At 47.0% G+C, this 18468-nt stretch overlaps 1 long non-coding RNA gene across 1 annotated transcript in view; it reads left to right on the top strand.

The window, feature by feature from the left end:
- The first annotated feature begins 535 nt into the window (after positions 1-535).
- LOC139003658 (uncharacterized) overlaps positions 536-18468 on the top strand; it is a 51618-nt gene continuing 33685 nt past the window's right edge. The window contains exon 1 of the long non-coding RNA XR_011470282.1: positions 536-625. This is a non-coding gene — a long non-coding RNA (uncharacterized lncRNA). The remainder of the gene's footprint in view (positions 626-18468) is intronic.

Genomic DNA, 18468 nt, shown 5'->3' with positions numbered 1-18468 from the left:
TCCTATACAGGTTGTGGAACAAGCGCATTTATGGGTAAGGTACAATATTGATTAAAGAAAGCATGAACTTTGGCTCCCCATCTAAAGGAGAGTAAGAACATATTTAGAAAGCAGAAGAACGGGACTATGAGGGTAGGGTGAGGGTAACAAATAAAATCAACCGGAAACAAGGGGCAAGCCAGACCAAAAAAGGGCGGGGGGCAGAAGGGAGGTGTACAGACAAAAGCAAATTGGAAGATCTAACAGAAGATTAGGAAATTAAGGTCTGGGATGACAAAGGAGGTATTATCAGATAGGAAAGTAAAATACAAATCACAAAAAAATATGGTGAATTATCTGGAACTTAAAAAGCAGGGCGGTGAACTCTATTAATCGCCCACAGGTGCTCCCTGTGAAACAGAATTAGCCCCCAAACAGGCCGGTTTCAGAGGCAGGGAAAGGCCCGCAGGAAAAACGCTATCTCCCACAGCAAACTGTCCTGGCCCCAGGCCCGCTCCTGTGCAAGAGGAGAGTGCGAGACCGAAAGTAAAGCCACTGCAGTGCCAGTCTAGTGCCAATCGGTTCCATTTTATTGCCTCCTGGAGGGGGAGGTGCATCCCGAAGAAACGGAACACAGTTCGGGCGGGTTTGGGCCCGTGGGTGTGCAGCCGCCGGCTGTGCCGGGCACTGGGGGGAGGAGGGCAGGGAGGTCGCTGCCCGGGGCGGGGAGGGGACCCCCGGGGGGCGCCCGGTGAGGGCCCGGGACGCGGGCAAACGCCCCGCCCCTGGCGGAGGGGCGCGGAGACAGGCGGCCGGGTGACCGGGCGCCCGGAAGGAGCCTGGGGGCCGGCGAGCGGGAGCGGGGTCTGGATCGGTGCCGGAGGCGGGGGCGGGGGGGTGCACGGCCCGGCGCGCCCTCCCCCGCGGCGGACGGCTGGGCGGAGCGCGGTCGGGCCGGCGGGCCGCTCTTACCCCGCCCCGTCGCGGGCCCGCGCGTCGTCCCCGGCGTCGTCTCCCAACGCGCTGCCGCCTCGCGGCCCCGGCGCCTCCGCACGCGCGGCGAACGGCTGGGCGGACGCCTCCTCCGGCTCGGCCTTCCTGCAGCGGGAGGACAGGGCGGGCAGCGGGCGGCCGGCGGGGGGCGGCCGGCGGGGCCCGCGGGCGGGCGCGGAGCCCGGCGACATGAGCGGGGGGTGGGGGTGGGGGTGGGGGGTCTGCGGCTCCGCGGGCTCCCGGTCGCCCCGCAACTACCGTCGAGCGTGGGCGCCCACGACGGCCGGCGTTCCCCCGCGCCCCCGGGTAGCCATCGCCCAGGCCCGAGCCTCCTGGGGGTCACCGGCGACGCTGCCGCCCGCGCGCCCCCGGGGCCCCATGGGGCGTCCTGGGCCCCCGGGGCCGTCGTGAGCGGGTGGCCGCCAGGGGCTCTGACGGGCGGGGTCGCGGCCTCAGCGCCCCCGCCCCCACCCCGCCCGCCCTCAGCCTCCAGCCTCCAGCCGCCACCCGCTCCCGTTCACGGGCAGCCGGGGCTTGTGCCCTGTGCTAAGCTAGACAAGGCTCATCTGAGTGCGCGTGCAGCTGTATGTCAAGTGCCACTTTGCTTATAATATGTAGAACCATAAATACTAACAGTAGAAGAAGTAGGTGTTCCCGCCCAAAGCGGGCCTGCCCACCTCCGGTCAGTTCCAGCTAAGTCATTGCTATCACACCAGAAAGAACGGAAGTTTTGTTTGTTTGTTTCTATAATACATTTAGATTGTGGGAGGACAATTTTGCCCTCCAAGTACATATCCCTTACTTTAGTTCCCTGAAGTAAGTGCTTGGAGTAGGGGGAGGAGAGAAAAGAATACATGTATATATACACATATAGAATATGGGTATGTCATTATATATACATATATTATGTAAATAAGTATGTAAGTGAATATTTACACATTTGTGACTGCCATATATTTGTACATGTAACTAAATACTAAAAATGTTTGTCAGATGTAGATATAATACAGCATTGTCATTTGAAGACGAATTTTTTGCTTTGCTGGTGGATACTATTGCATTCTGTTGGGTTGAACACCCAGCTCTAGATTCAACCCCCAAAATGTTTTATTAAGCATCTAATTGCACTAGTTTAACATTTGGGGAAAGGGATCCCATGCTCCTTTGAGTGTCTTCCAAGGAAAATGCACATGGGTTTCTCAGATCTGTGGTCCCCATCTCCACCCCCCTCCCAGAGGTGTCCTCCTTCCTCTGCATTTCCATGTTCCCCTAAGAAAGGCCTTTCCTTTTTTTTTTTTTTTCAAGAAATAAATAAAGTAAACTAGAAAAAAAAGAAAGGCCTTTCCTGACTTCATTTTTAAAGTCCTTCACATTACTCTATTTCATAAAACCATTTTTGTTTCTTCTCTGTACATCTCATGATCTTGTCAGTCTTATTTGCTTTTTAAATTATCTGTCTCTTTTCCGTAGACTACAACCCTAGAGGAGGGCAGGGGCCTTTCCTGTCTAGGTCATTGCTGAATCCCATCACTTTAAATTGTGCTGGGCACCCAGTAGCAGACATTAAATATAGAAGAATAATTGTAAGATTAGCCTATGCCTGTTTGGATATCTCCCTCCTAATCGTGCTCCTCTTCAGACTGTTTTCTATACCACTGATCTAAAACAAATGCCCTCCTCATGCCCAAGGTAAAGTCCAAATTATGTAGCCAGGCTTTAAGCATCTGCTCATCACCTTTTCAGTGCCTACAACAGGTCAAACACATTAGACAGGCCCCGGCTGGGTAGCTCAGTGCCCCATACCCCAAGGCTGCAGGTTTGATCCCATGTCAGGGCACATACAAGAAGCAACCAATGAATGCATAAATACGTGGAACAGCAAATCGGTGTTTCCCTCCCTCTCTCTCCCAAGTCAATGAGAAAAAAAAGAAGAACACGTTACACATTTTGCAGTTTTTCTAAACACTCTCCCCCAGGACATACACTATGTTTACTTTTTCTATAATTGCTCCTCTTTTTTACATCCTCCCTCCTTTTATCTGCTTAAGTCCTGTTTATGTAGATGTAGCTCACAAATCATCTTCCCTGATGCCTCAGGAAGAATAAATTGCTACCTTTTCCAAGAACCCTATTTTGGGTTATATTATGATGACTTGTTTACAACTCTTTGCTGTCTAATTATACATTTACAATATCTCACTCATTTCAATGCTTGGAAGGCAAGACCTGGCCTTCTTCTAGCTAGCAGTGTGCTGGCATATACTAGGCACTCATTAAATATTTGAAATAATTTACTCCAAAAATAACATTTGCTTGAGTGTATGATGTGGTTACTATGTACCAGACATAATACTGAGCATTTTATACAGATTAACCAATTTAATACTCTTAACAACACAATGAAGTTGAAACCACTAGTTATTTCTATTTTATAAATGACTAAACTGAGACTAAAAAATGTTAAGCAACTTTTCCCAACTTACAGTTACTTGAAAAACAGTGAAGTGGCGAAATATTAGAGTTCATGAATTTCCAGCTAATGCTTTTTACAAATATATCTAGTTGGGAATTTTTGTTGTTGTTCTCCAGATAGGAGACAAGAAGTGTGTGTGTGTGTGTGTGTGTGTGTGTATGCATGCATTTCACACATCTCCCATCTTTCTTGCTTCATGTTTCTGCTTCTGCTTTTTTCTTTTGTTTCAGAACTTGAGCTGATTCTTGACTCTAAAGTCCCTCTGAGTTTGTGATCCATTAATATATCCTCTAAGATTCTTTTTTCCCCGTATTCCTAAAATCTTCCTTTCTCTGGAGAACTTTTGAACACTTTGACATCAGCCTCAAAATCATGTACCATCCCCGCACCTCCACCTGTTGAACTGAGAGTTTTTAGCATTACATGTTTAAAATGATAGTGACAGGATAGTCCCTGTACAGTATTTATAGGGGAACACTCATTCTAAGTGGCGAGGAGACAAGGTTAAGAGAGAGAAGAACTAAATGTGAAATGTGATACTGTGACATATAAGGGCAACAACTAAGAGAACAATGCCTTCTCCAAACTCTTGAGTATAGTTTGGCTCAAGTCCAGCCTTGAGAGCAAGGGGATTAATTAGAAGCGGGCTATTTTCCATACTGGGTCTGGTCCAGCTTTAACATCAGTTCTCGGCCCCAAAGCACACACCTTTCTTGTAGGTCATCCCAAGGCACTCTAAATTCAATTTTTAGTGGTAGCCTCAGGCATCCACTGAAACCAGTACCTCTTTAGCTAATCCAATGGTGTAGGGTAAGGTTGATGTTCCCTCCTCCTGTCATTCAACAAGCCCTTACATCAATTACAAGGAAGGTGGTCTGAATTGGTGGAAAAGAAGAAAAGCCTTGGGCCAATCACTTAGTAGGTAAGCATGCCTTGCTGCCCCCCTCAATTTCTCCTGCTGTGACAAAGGTGACATACTGACCACCAGATAGCTATTTTGGAAAGCTCTTTGATATACATTTTTTTCATAGTCCAGGGTTATGCAAATAAATGCCAGTAATAACATTGTTTAGTTTCTATTTATTCTGGAGGGAAAAGGCTTCTGTTTCAGTCTACCTCTTTTGATACCTCTCATGTTTTTACGTTGCCCATTTACCTCCCTTTGTTTTTCCCTAGATTATTGCCAAGGTCATGGCTGGTCATATATTACAATAGAGTCTTCTTCAGTGTAATTATGTAAATACTAGAGGCCTGATGCACGAAATTCGTGCAAGAGTAGGCCCTCCTTCCCCTGGCTGCTGGCACTGGCTTTCCTCTGGCACCCGGGACCCGGGCTTCCCCCCAGCTACTGGCAGGGACCCAGGCTTCCCTCACCATCCCAGCTTCGTCCGGAAGGATGGAAGGATGGAAGGATGGACTCCCAGTCTAATTAGCATATTATGCTTTTATTATTATAGATTTTTAGAAAATCAGGATAATATTTTCCAATTAATAATATGCATTTTTGTTCTCATGTAGATGCTAAGTGAGTGGGGAACATTTCAATTCAATTATGAGCAGTTTGTATTTAGTGGCTGATTTAGCTAACTTGTTTTTTATTCCCTTTGTCTTTCAGTCATAGCCAATTATATTTATCCCTGATTTAGGATTCCATTTCTAACTACCCTAACTTACTTGTATAATTTTTATAATTATAATCCCTGTTTAAGAAGTATAATTGAAAATATTTTGTTAAAAGTTGTGTTTTTGTTTGAAAAATTATCCTGTAATACTCTGTTTCTTTTTTTGATAGGCCACCATTCTATTGCAAAAATATGAGAAATCTTGTTTACTCCTAGAATGAATGTGATAGTGATACATATAAATATATTTCCAAAAGTAAGAAATTTACATCAGTAAGTTCTGCAAGACTTGGTTTCTACAGGTTGAATTGTTTAAAAAGTCTTTCTGTCCTTCAGATGCATATATTCTGTAACTGGTTTTCTTAGCCTTCTGTCGAATTTACTTTGAATTTTGATTTAAATTTTAGGATCAGAACTTACTTTCTGGTGCCAGGAAAGCTGGAGCTTGCCTCCTCTTTCTGGTGGTCGGGACCCTCCCACCTCATTCGCTTTGAACGGAACACTCTCTTTAGGACACTTTCTTTAAGAAGCTTGGAGATGATCTTTTCTCTTTGAACATTACTGAATACTTTGCCTTCTGGAAGCCAGCTGACCTTGTCACATCCACCACGGCAGAGGGGGATCGGAAGGTGTTTGGGGGACACAACAGCCCTCTTGGGAACAAGAACAAACAAACAAAAAAGGAATTGCTATTTACCTAAAAATAATAGATCAGCCTAACTAGAAAACAACCCAGAGTCCTGCAGCTGCTATGCTGAGAGGAGCTACTGCCCCTTTATAGCAACTCATGTCATAATAAGACAAGGAGGGCTAGCTTAGGAGGATTATTTTTCTGATCTTCTCTTGTGAGAGAATAGTAATATATTGCAAACATGATTGTGAAAGGTAAATATACTGGACATTGAAGAATAGAATTAGAAGTAAGTGGAATACAAAGCAAGATACAAATGGATTTGTTTTATCAAAGAGCATTAGTTTCAGGGACCTGGTTGGATGTGATCAAGATCACACAACTAGTCAGCAGCAAGGCATTGCCAGGATCCAGTCTTTTCATTTTTTATTTTATTTTTATTTTACTGATTTCACAGGGGAAGAGAGAGAGAGAAAGAGATAGAAACATCAAGGATGAGAGAGAATCATTGATCAGCTGCCTCCTGCACGTCCCTTCTTACCCACCCCCCCCCCCCCGCCCGCCCGCCCCACTGGGGATAGAGCCTGCAACCCCAGCATGTGTCCTGACCAGGAATCAAACTGTGACCTCCTGGCTCATAGGTCAGTGCTCAGCCACTGAGCCACCCTGGCTTAGCACCAGGCTCCATTCTTTACTGTTAACTCCCGTCCTGATTCAGTGTTCTTTTCCCCACACCATTATTAGAGAAAATGAGTAAGATGGATTCCTTGGAGAAGTCTAACCCATTGCAAAAAACATTTATCCATCAGATAATTAATTTAAAAATAAAATGTAATCATTGTGGCCTATGTCTGAAGTCAGCCAAGGCCAATACACTTTAGATACCTAGAAACATTCCATTGATTACTATTTAGAGCAATGATTAAGAATACATGGGTCAATTTCCATGGGGTATAAAGAATCAGTTTTAATAGATCACATCCTTAGCCCATTGGATGGCTTAAAACATGGTTTTTTCTTTGCTATTTATGTAAATGAGGATTTACAGTAAGAATCAACTTGCTTGGAAGAAAGAAGCCTCTGGCTATCAAAATATTCAAACCCTCTGACCTACCCCAATTTCATTCTTTTTTCAAAAACACCCATGAAATTATGAGGATCACATTATATCCAAGTAATTCTGGTTAGTTCTGTAACATATTTTAAATATATTTTTATTTAATATATATCTTTTATTTTTTAAAGTTTTACTTTTTAAGTTTGCAAGTTGAAATTAAGGAGTGAAATTGGCCCTGGCCAGTGTTGCTTAGTGGGTAGAGCATTGGCCCACACACCAAAGGGTGGTGGGTATGATTTCTGGTCAAGGGCATGTTTGATCCCTGGTCCCAGTCAGGGCATGTGTGGGAGGCAATCAATCAATGTTTCTCCCTCATATCGTTTCTCTCTCTCTCCTCACTCCCTTCTATTCTTTCTAAAAATCAATGGAAAAAGTACCCTCAGGGCCCAGCCAGTGTGGCTCAGTGGTTGAGCATCGACCTATGAATCAGGAGGTCACAGTTTGATTCCCTGTCAGGGCATGTGCCCAGGTTGCAGGCTCAATCGCCAGTGTGGGGTGTGCAGGAGGCAGCTGGCCAATGATTCTCTCATCATTGATCTCTCTCTCTCTCTCTCTCTCTCTCTCTCTCTCCCCCCCTTCCTCTCTGAAACCAATAAAAATATATTTAAAAAAATATATCCTCAGTTAAGAATAACAAAAACCACACACACTAACAAACACAAAACAATAAAAAAAGTGAAATTGTATATCTCTTGCTCTGGACACTAATGATATGATATAATTATAATGTTTTTACTGTCTTGACCAAAGATTTTTCAGTTTGGTGAAAAGCCGGACATTACCAGCTTTTGTCGTAGCTTGCTTGGCTCCATGGCTTTCCCTGCTTCTCACCATCCTGCAGTGTCATTACCCAGCCAGTTCACAGAGCAGAGCAATGATGGGGAACCTGTCTCAGTGATGAAGTGTGCTGAGAGTGAGGTGTAGCTGTAGTAAACCTTTCTCTTTGTGTTTTTGCCCCAAATCTGGGAGTTCTTGGCAGCCACGATATTGCTTAGAGCTGCTATCAAGTGTGATGATTTAAGATTTACTACCTTGACTGTCCTCTGTTTTGGGTTCACAATGAAGAATGGCTTCTACCAGTAAAGAAAGAATTGAGCATGTTTGTTTGTTTCCTCTGTCTCCTTGGTGTTAATTTGGTTAAGAGAATAAGAAGCAGTTGGCAGCTTACCTGTGTTAATCTGGACATTTCCTTGGTTTTGGACGATGACGCTCTTTCCTCAGAGAACTGTGCTGATATAACCACTCCCCTCAGGGGGGTGGAGCCTTAATTATGTACACAGGGTGCACGACCTCTGCTAAGTGCCAGGTGGGAAAAGAATACTGGATGTGTACACACCCCTTTTCCTCTACTTTTGAGGAAAACACTCTGTTTTCCTCAGATACAGTTCATGTCCAGGCAGAAACAGGCGTTTCTATCTAAAAATCCCTGTAAGACTTGTCAAGGTATTTTTGACAGGCTGATTTCCTCGGGTTTGAAGCTGCAGGATGAGCACTCAGAGTTCCAGGCTAGGGTCTGGGCCATTGTGACTCTCAGAATGCTAAGCAGTCAGAGATGAGAAAACAGACTCCAGGATACCTTCTTGGAGATGGAGAAAAGCTTGGAGAAAGGACAACTGCCAGGGGCTTCACTCTTTAAATTCTCTATTTGTTCTTCTCTGTAACTCGGTGGGTCATTATGGAAACGGCCGAAAGCCATCAAATTGTACTGAAATTTCCACCCCTGGAAAAGTGTAAGACATCTAAAAACTATGACCATCCTGAAGTTCTGCAACACACCTTTGAGACTCTATCTAATCTTCACATGCTGCTTCCAAATCATTTGCTACAGTTGCTTTGTTGCTACAGGAATGGACTGGACAAAGAAAAATGTATGTGAGTAGAGGGTGAGTGTGAACTCTCCTTAGTAAGTTTTTAGTATCTTGGCACCAGATTTAGTATCTGTTAGCCATGAGTCAGACCTTATTCTTTACTTTGCAGCCCTTGAGAGCCATACTGATCATGTTATGGGTTGACTCTGCGAGATAGACCACCGACTCAGAATTTAAATTTAGGAACCTTTATTAAGCTGGCCAGCTGTCTGCAGTTCAGCCTTTGCTTCGAACTGCAGCACCTGACTGCAAGAGTTATGGCTATTTATTTGCAAAAACTACAAAGTTACAAACCCATGCTTACGCAATTTGTTCCCGACACAGTATAGCATTATCACCTTCCTATCTATGTTTTCCGGGAACAGAGAGCACAGTATATTGAGGAGGGACCATGAGACCATATCTCAAGGCCTGACCTGATGTCAGTACCTTCCTATCTGTTTGCTCCAGGAACAGACAGCACAGCGCACCCTGATATGCAGCCCAGTACATTCCCTACTGGTCTTATTCCCGAATCAAATCTTTGATTCAGCGTCCTCCTCTACGATATGAAATTGAGGAGGCATTTGGCAATGCAGGAGCCAAATATGAGCCCTAGGAGGAGCAGAACGACTGGTCCTGCCAAGGAGGAGAGCAGGGTCTTTCATAGGGTACACACAAGTCCCGGGGTTTAAGATGTCCCCAAGAGTAAGTCCTTGGTGTTTGTGTCCCCACATACACAGTCCGTCTGGCAGACTTTCTGGCGAAAGGTTCCTGATGGCAGAAGTGTCCTTCCCGAGCTGGGCCCCGGCCCCTATCCCAACATAATAAGGGGGTTCAGAGTTGAGGCACAGCTAGCAATCCGCGGTCAGGTTTGGGGAGGTGCGATTTAGGAAAGAAAACATTAAGTCCAAGGTTCCCAGCAGCTTCTGGTTTGGTTTTCCTGGGCCTGTATCCAAAAGCTGTTGTAGGTCCCCAAGGGCCGGTGAGGTCGTGGCTGCAGGTGGAGTAGGGCTGGGGCTCCCAGACCTTTGTGACCCAGGGGAACCAGGAGGTTTAGCTGGGGCTGGGTGCTGTGGCTGGCTCGGCCTCTCTGGCTTGTCTAGGGGACGCAAGGGGCCAATCGGGTTGAACCACTGGGGAAGAGTCCGGCGTTGAGTGGTGAAGAGCTGGCCAGGGTCTCGGCCGCTTACATAGAGTCTTAGTCCCCACGTCTTTTCCCCTTCCCATTGGTCAGTCCACCAGGCGAGAGGCATGAGGAGGACGGGGTTCCAATTTCCGATCGTGCAGTTCTTCTTCAGGGCCCATCCCTCGACGCTGTTGTTCGTTTTCTTAACCTGCATACGATGGATCCAGTGCCTCTTTCCTGCGACTTTGATGGCGGTTGGAGTGCTCAGCACCACCTGGTAGGGTCCATCCCATCTAGGTTCCAGGCTGCCAGGGTCATGACGCTTCACCCAAACGAGATCTTCCGGAGAAAAGGCAGGCTGTGTTGGACAGATCTTCCGGAGAAAAGGCAGGCTGTGTTGGACTGTATCTCAGCACGTCCTCCTCCCGTATGGCTCTCACCACCCTTCGTGCTGACGTGGCACTGCTCTGCAAAGCCTGTAAGAACTTAAGCAAATTTTGGGTAGAGAGATGGGCGACTTCCTCCTCCCCCAACCTGGGCACCAATGGCAGCGGTTGCCCAAACATTATCTCAAAAAGGAGTTAGCCCTTGGATGCATGGGGTGCACCTAGCTCTGAGGAGAGCAAAAGGAAGGAGACTTACCCAGTTTTCGCCAGTCCCTAATTTTAATTTAGTTAATGTTTCCTTTAAGATTCAATTTATCTTCTCTACCTGTCCAGAACTCTGTGGTCTATAAACACAATGCAATTTTCAAGTAACTCTTAGGGCCTTAACTATGGATTGTAACTTTGGCGATAAACGCCAGGCCATTGTTGGACCCATGTATAGTGGCAGGCTAAACCGGGGGACAATTTCAGTGAGGAGTTTTCTAACTACTACCTGTGCTGTCTCTGCCTTGGTTGGGTATGCCTCAGGCCAGCCAGAGAAGGTATCAATGAAAACCAGCAAGTATTTATACCCTCCTTGTCCTCCTGGTATCTTGGTGAAGTCCACTTCCCAGTGTTCTCCGGGTTCTGACCTCGGAATCACTGTCCCAGTGCGGCCACAAAAGGGGCCCTTGATTTACCAGGGCACACACTTGGCACCTTCTAGCCAACTCTTAAGATATTTTCTGGAGCCCTGGGATGTAAAATTCTCTTCCCAGTAGTTCTGATAACTTCATTCCCCCAGGTGGGTGCTCTGGTGGGTCTGGGAAGCGATGGTCTGCCCCAGGGCTTCTGGCATTATAGGCCTCCCATCTGGCAGAATTAGCCATCCAGCCTCTCCTTCCCGGGCCCTTAGTTTCTCAGCTAGCCTCTGCTCCTCTGGCAGATGAGTAGGCTTCTCTGGGAGCCTTCGTGCTGGCAGGGCTATGAGAACTTCTAGGGGTCCTACTGGTCTTTTAGTCAATTCCTTGGCCCCTATATGGCTGCCAGGTGGTTAAGTATCTCAGGAGCTTTTTCCTTTCCTCCTGAGGTCAGGAGACTTCTTTAAGGTGGCTCCCGTGTCCTCCTGTAAGGGCAGTGTGAGGAGATATATCCCTGTAGTCCTTGGGTAGGTCTGGCAGGGCCAGTGCCGGGGCGCTTACCAGGGCTTCTTAGATCTCCCCTGGCTCCTCCTCATGTGCCCCCTGCTACCGGGTACCTTCCTCTGCGAAGCTGCTCCCGTCCTCCGTGTAGAGGGTCTCATCCGGATTCTGCAGGGCTGGTCCACAAGGTCCTCACAGAGGGAAGTGAGGGTAGTCAGTGTCTCCTCGCAGTCAGGCAAAGGGGCCTCTGCCTTCTTGTCAGGGAGAAGTGTGGCAGGGTTCAAGGCAGCTGTTTTCAGGAAGCTGAAATGTTTACTCTTTTCCCCTTTCTCTACCAGAGGGCCTGAGTGAGTGCTATGAGTTCCACAAGGAAGTCCACCTTTTGGCCCCCCACTGTCAGGGTTATTCTGGGCTCCTGGGGGCCAGCCGAGCCCCAACAACCCCAATCCACCTCCTCCACCAGCATGGGAGGGAGTCGGTTCCCCTGCACGTTCAGGGCACTCCCTTTTCCAATGTCCTTCCTTTCTGCAAAATGCACATTGATTTTTCCCAAGCCGGGGTTGGATTCCTTTTCATCCGCGAGGCTTTTCTTTGCCCTTGTTGTCTCTCCGGCCCCTTGGGCCATTTTCCTCGTTTAGGGCCAGGAGGACCTTGACCATCTGGGTGTTTAAACCTGCCATTGGGTCCTTCAGATTGTCAAAAACCTTCTGGGCCACCTCAACCAACTTAGAGATTGATTTCCCCTCAAAGCCTTCTAACTTCTGTCATTTTTTCCTAATATTTGGGGCCGACTTGGACAGCCCTCCGGCTTTCCAGGGCATCAGGGTTAGGCCCCTGGACTGTCTCTGTCACCTTAGAGAGGTTTGTGGGTCTCCAAGCAGCAGCTCGGATGCCCCCTAATAGAGTCTGGCGATACCTATCGAGAGCTTCCTTTCCCCTATCACTATTGGGGTTCCAGTTGGGTCGCCTGGAGGGAAACACAGTCTCTAATCTGTCTTTTATTTGTTCTTTCAGAATGGACTAAAGGAGCTTTATTTCCCTACAGGGTCTTATGTCACAGGACCTCACAGGGTCTGTAATTCCTGGAACAGAGGGCTAGTATTCACCACTTTATTAACCCCTCTGTTCTAGACAGGCCTTCCCCAGTTTCCTACAGTTGAGGTTTTGTGCCACCCCTGACATGGGCATGGTCACACAGGCCTGTAAGACAGTATACAGGTTGCGAACTGTCAACTGTCTCTCAATAGGGACCAAAATTTAATGGGTATTCTTCTTTGCTCACCTGGGCAACTGCCCTCTCGGCAGCTAGACACCCTTTACTTTTTGGGTTCATTCCACATAGCCTTTTTCCAGGACAGTTTACACATAGGCCAGTTCTTGTTTCTAGCCACAAATACAGTTTGTCCAATTTCCTTAAAATGTATTCTGGCACAGGAGGAAGTTGTTTTGCTGTACATAGGTAGCTTAATCCCTATACAACTAGGCTTGGACCTCTGCCTAGCAAATTGCAGTCTATAAGTTCAATATGCAGCCTCCGGTTCTCCTAACCCAGTGAGGTTTCGGCTAGTCTCTGAGTCAGACTTCTCCTCTCTTGGAGAATTTCAAAGTCCTGATGGCTCCCAGGTCCAGGGAGAGTGCCCTTTTTTTAAACTCTGTTTATAGTTACAGGGCCCTGCTTTCCTCGTCTTCCCACCAGTCCCCTTTATGGCAGAGCAGCGACCAGGCCTCTTTGAAGGGAGTGTACTGGAAGGGGATATCAGCCCCTCCTCTTCCAGCTCAACAGGTACTAAACCCTTTCAGTACATTTGCAAGCAGGGAGCTTTTACTAACTCTATCTGCAGCTTTTATAGATCTCAGCCTTATGGCTTAACTGATGTAGCCTGCAAGCCAAAGGCCCAAGTACTGGGCAGCAGCAGGGAAGCTCTAATGTCAGGTCTATTTTCTCGCTGCTGCTGCTGCTGCTTCTTTTTTAGGGCCACTGCAGGCAGCTCAGGCATCCAGCCCCCCTTCTCTCAGCCCAGGCCCAATTGATTCAGCACTGGAGGGGTTAAAAAGAAGAAACCAGGGCAGAGAAAGACTGTGCTTAGTTACTTTTTGTGACCTTGAAGTTCATTGATAAGACCTGTTAGGTCTGCAGCCAGTAACTTAACTGCCAACACCCCCACCCCCCTTCTCTCATTCACTCCCTAATCCGGTCTGGAGCTGGGAATAGCGCCTCGGTCTGCCTTGCTTCCCCAGAGGGCTGCCTGTCTAGCCCCAGATCTAGAGGGCCGGCCTGCCATAGTGGCAACATAGGAACTGCAGGACTGGCAGATGTCGCAAGGTCCTGCAGGTTCTCTCCTCCCCCCCCCCCCCCCCCCGCCATTTCTCTCTCCCCATACACTGTCCCTGTCTAGTATGGGACGGACTGAAGGGGTTGAAGGACGACAAAGCCCCTCCCGTCGGTGGGTGCGGAGGGAAGACAATTGGCAGCGGGGGAGGCAGGGGCTCTGGGTCAAGAGCTGCTGGCGTGGCCTGGGCCTGAGGCCCAGGTCACCCGAATCCGGCACCAGGGGACCATAGGGGCGGCCGGCTAATGGGTTCTTCCTGCTCTCCCTGAAGGACCCGGGGAGCCTTTCCCTTCTGGGGCCCGGCCAAAAGAATTGTCTGTCTCTGTCCCAATTTTCCCTCGGGAGGCAAGCCCTCATTTACCAGGGTTTCTTGGACAATATGTCAACCTAAACTTGAATATAAGGAATTTGATTAGGATGCCCTGGGCGGCCGTGTATGACGTAATGGACCCGGTAGGCAGTGGTCAGATCAAAGGACCCTGCATCCGGCCACCCCTCCTGGAAAGTGGGCCACTCTCATTCACAGAATCGCTGTAAATCAAAAGCATTAACATTATAACCTTTAAATCTACCCTAGAACTTCAGTTTAATATAGTAAATTACAACCTAGGTAAGAGCAGCTGATAGACAGAAATCTTTATTAACTAAGTGGGCTAATTCTCCTTAACAGTGAGCAAAAGACTCAGAAAAATAATTGTTGCAGCTGCCGAGAGACTATTTGCGGACTGCTAAGGGGCCAGCCCAAACGTTCAGCCAAGCATATCAACAGAAAGCAGAATAAATCAAGGTAGCTCTTACTTCACACAGACCAGTAATGATTTACACTTTTTTCCTCCTTCTCTGTAGTAAATTGGCTAGTCCCACAAAAACAAACTTTGTCCCGACCCCATGATGATTGGTGGCGAGAGACAGACAAGGGAGGGGGTGACCTGTTTTCACAGATCCTCACTCAGATGCCTGCCTGGCCGTGTCCCTTGGGAGCTTAGATTCGTCGTAGCTAAGGTGCACCCGTATAAACCCCGGGCCTGGTCACCTCCACATGGGGGTGAGTCACTGTTATGCCATATGACGAATCACGGAACCGCAGGTTGGGGCCCACTCCGACTCCGTAACTGAAGTCGTGGAGCCACATAAAGGAGAGGAGAGGGCAGGCCCCCTCCCTCCACACTCACACACTTTCACCAGACATTCACTCAGAGTTTAAACAATCCACCCAATTCCTAACAATTTCCTAATTCCTGAGGGAGCTCTATAGCTTCCCGGGAGGTGATCAAGCTCCCCTTCCACTCACCCGGAGTGGGCCTGACTGATAGGGGGGTCGATGAAGATGACTGACCCTATCCCATTTGATAAAGACAAAGACAACAAAGAACAAAGACAAGATAAATCAGCCAAATGCAACCTAAGGTTGCCTGGAACCTGCAGCTTGCTCCTTGAAGTCCTGAAAATTTTCAAAAAACATTGCAGCAGGGTGTACACAGAAGCAGACAACTTTTTAACAATAAACAGCAAGACAAACAAATACCAGACAGACAAACCCAGTGCAGCCTACAGCCGCACGAACCAGGGACCCCGGCCCCCGTCGTGGCCGCGGGTCAGGACCAGGAGTACCGCTGCGTCCAGCCCTCCGTATAGGTCCTTCCGTGGGACGTCCCAATTCCTGTTTAACGACCGGTCCTTACCTCTCTCGAGAGTCCAGGTGGTTCGGTTTCCGAATTGAAAGTTTTGGGTGGACTGGAGGCCTCCTTGGTAGTTGTTCTCCACAGGTGTGGGGTATCTCTCTGAGTGCCCGGCGACCAGTGGGGGAGAGCCTCCTGCCCTGAATAGGGGGTCCCTCCCCTCCCTTCCGGGGGAGAGCCTCCTGCCCTAAACAAGGGGTCCCTCTCCTCCCTGCCGGGAATCTCGCTGCAGGCCTCCAAATGTAATGGGTTGACTCAGCGAGATAGACCACTGACTCAGAATTTAAATTTAGGAACCTTTATTAAGCTGGCCAGCTGTCTGCAGTTCAGCCTTTGCTTCGAACTGCAGCACCTGACTGCAAGAGTTACAGCAATTTATTTGCAAAAACTACAAAGTTACAAAGCCATGCCTACGCAATTTGTTCCCGACACAGCACAGCATTATCACCTTCCTATCTATGTTTTCCGGGAACAGAGAGCACAGTATATTGAGGAGGGACCATGAGACCATATCCCAAGGCCTGACCCGATGTCAGTACCCTCCCATCTGTCTGCTCCAGGAACAGACAGCACAGCGCGCCCTGATGTGCAGCCCAGTACACTTTTGTCTCCTTAGCCTCCCAGTGTAGATACTGATATGGTTACACATTTAGCAACTGGCCGTGTCCCTCCCTGTGAAGCTGCTGCTGTGGCGATTCCCTTGCCGTTGTCTCCGAGGTGTTTGGCTGCAGTCATTCTCTGCTGGGGCTGGAAGCCAGGCTACAGAGGTGCACTGTGAGGAGCGGGGAATGGCATGCAGAGGGAAGACATGGTTCCTTTGAGTTTCCAGTCTATGCCCTGAAGGAACTGTGCCTAAGGTGGAATCCAGTCACTGAAGCCCTGAGTTCTTCACTAAAAAGCTGCTTCATTTCCAAAATGCTACTTCCAAATGCATAGTGATTGCCTTGAAAGTGCATCCTGAAGAGATGCCCCATTTCTCACTGTCATCTGTCAGGCTATAAATTCAATAATGGATACCGCTGCCTCACAATCTCTGTGTCCAAAGCCTTTCTTCTAGTAGAAATTTCATCTGACCTTGAAAATCGGTTTTATCCCTTCCAGGCCATCCGCTTCTTCATCTGCAGGGAAGTGTTGCCTGTATTAGCCTGTATTTGTTACCCTGGGCCATCACAAAAAGAAAGAAAAAAAACCCAACTAAAGATTTATTGCTAAAAACCCAGGTTTTTCTCCTATATTTTAAATAATAGTGAAGTTAAGTCATAAGAACAACATGAAACTGAGAAATGAGGATCCATTACGCTATATGGATTTAGATACACTGCTGTCCAGATAATTGTCTCCAAACATCATAACACTCTCCAAGAGGCCCTCCCCTTCCCCCTCAGGCCCCGGTACCACAAAGAGAGGGGTTATGTCGAGAACTTGTTAGCGCTGGTTTTATGAAGTGTAGTGCATTTTCCATACCAGTTTCCTAAATGACTGACTGGTACCAAACAAAAAGTAGGAAGTGGGAGGAAGATTAAAAAGCTTTTGTGTGTTGTTTTTAATGTTTAAGAAAGTAAGTCTCTTGGTTAATTCACTGCTTCCCCGCCCCCCAAAAATACTTTGGGAGGTTGCTTAACTGGCCTGTGGGACATGCAGGGAGAGGCAGGGCAGGCAGGAAGAATGGTTCCACAGAGTGAGTGGCTTGGAGAGGAAACCAATGGGGCAACTTTAGCAGCAGCGCGTGCCGCCTGCCTACCAAATCCATGACTTCTGTTCCCACATTGAAGACAGTTAGGAGGTGCAAAAGTAACAGATCACCTTAAAACCCAAAGTTTCAAGTTATCTATTTTTACTGTCTCTGGTAAATACACACGCTCATGCATGCACGCACACATGCATGCAGGCACGCTTGCAAGGGTGTGTGTACTGGTTTCTAGACCTTATCTATGATGATTTGTATTGTGTTACTAATTCATTCATTTGTTCATTCATCCATCAACCATGCATTGTATTCCACACACTAAAATAAGAAATTTTAAAAAATCAAGTAGCTTATGGTTCAATATCTCCATCTAAAATTGATAATATCATTTTACTTCTAATGATATTAATTTTCTTGAGGTATTCATATGCTTACCATACTTTCTTTCAAAACCAGGAAACTTGCTTATAATTTCAAACAAAGTGGGCTGTAAGATCCAATTAAATATTCAAAATGAGTTCTGAGTTTTTATGTAATTTTGGTGTGTGTGCAGTACTAAATATGACTACTAAATGGAGAATATGAGAATTTGTAAATGTTATATTCTCTTTCTAATTTACCTCTAGTTGCTTACAAAGAGAATTAGAGGCAGTATACAATATTACATATTTTATTTCAGAGAGGGAGAGAGAAACATCAATAATGACAGCGAATCATTGATTGGCTGCCTCCTACACGCCTCCTACTGGTGATCCAACCTGCAACCTGGGCATGTGCCCTTGACCGGAATCAAACCTGGAACCCTTCTGTCCTCTATCCACTGAGCCAAACTGGCTAGGGTGAGGCAGTATACAATATTTAAATATGTCTATACAACAAAACAATAAAATAATTAGAGGCAAAAAATTATGTTAAATGGATGTCACCAAATATCTGAATTTGGTTAATTTAGTTGAATATTAAATTTAGCTATGAAATTCTGACAACCAAAGCAAATCATATGTTCTGCCTATTGTTCAAGTATGCCTGTGAGAGCTTCCAGGTGTCCCAGCTGTGTGATCACTAAGCTAATAAACTGTTAAGAGTAGTATGTGGGAGCTGTCTGGGCCAGGCCTTGACCACTAGGTAGGAGCCTCAGATTCCAGTCCTGTTCTTAACTCACTTGGAGTGATTTTTGGGCCTTCAAGGATCAAGCTATCCATCAAGTCAATATATTATTTAGTCAGATTGCCAAGTTACGTCCTTTGAGCCAGTTCTTGGTTCTTTGGGATCTCTGCCAATTGCCCTGTCTGGGAAGAACCATCAATGTATTAGAAAATAAAAGAGCTATCATAAACTTAATGCAGGAACAGAAACCGAGCCTTGGAGAGATTCAAGGTAACCTTGAATAGGAATTAGATCAGAACTCATCCAGCCCCGGTTATTTCTAAATGAATTGCTGAGCTACTCATACATAGTATAACCTGCAAACTGG

This window comes from Myotis yumanensis, unplaced genomic scaffold, assembly GCF_028538775.1.
Source record: "Myotis yumanensis isolate MYYU_CA2020_CCGP unplaced genomic scaffold, mMyoYum1.0.hap1 SCAF_2, whole genome shotgun sequence".
NCBI classification, from domain to species: Eukaryota; Metazoa; Chordata; class Mammalia; order Chiroptera; family Vespertilionidae; genus Myotis; species Myotis yumanensis.
Note: the sequence above shows the minus strand (reverse complement) of the source record. Positions and strands in the feature narration are given on the sequence as shown.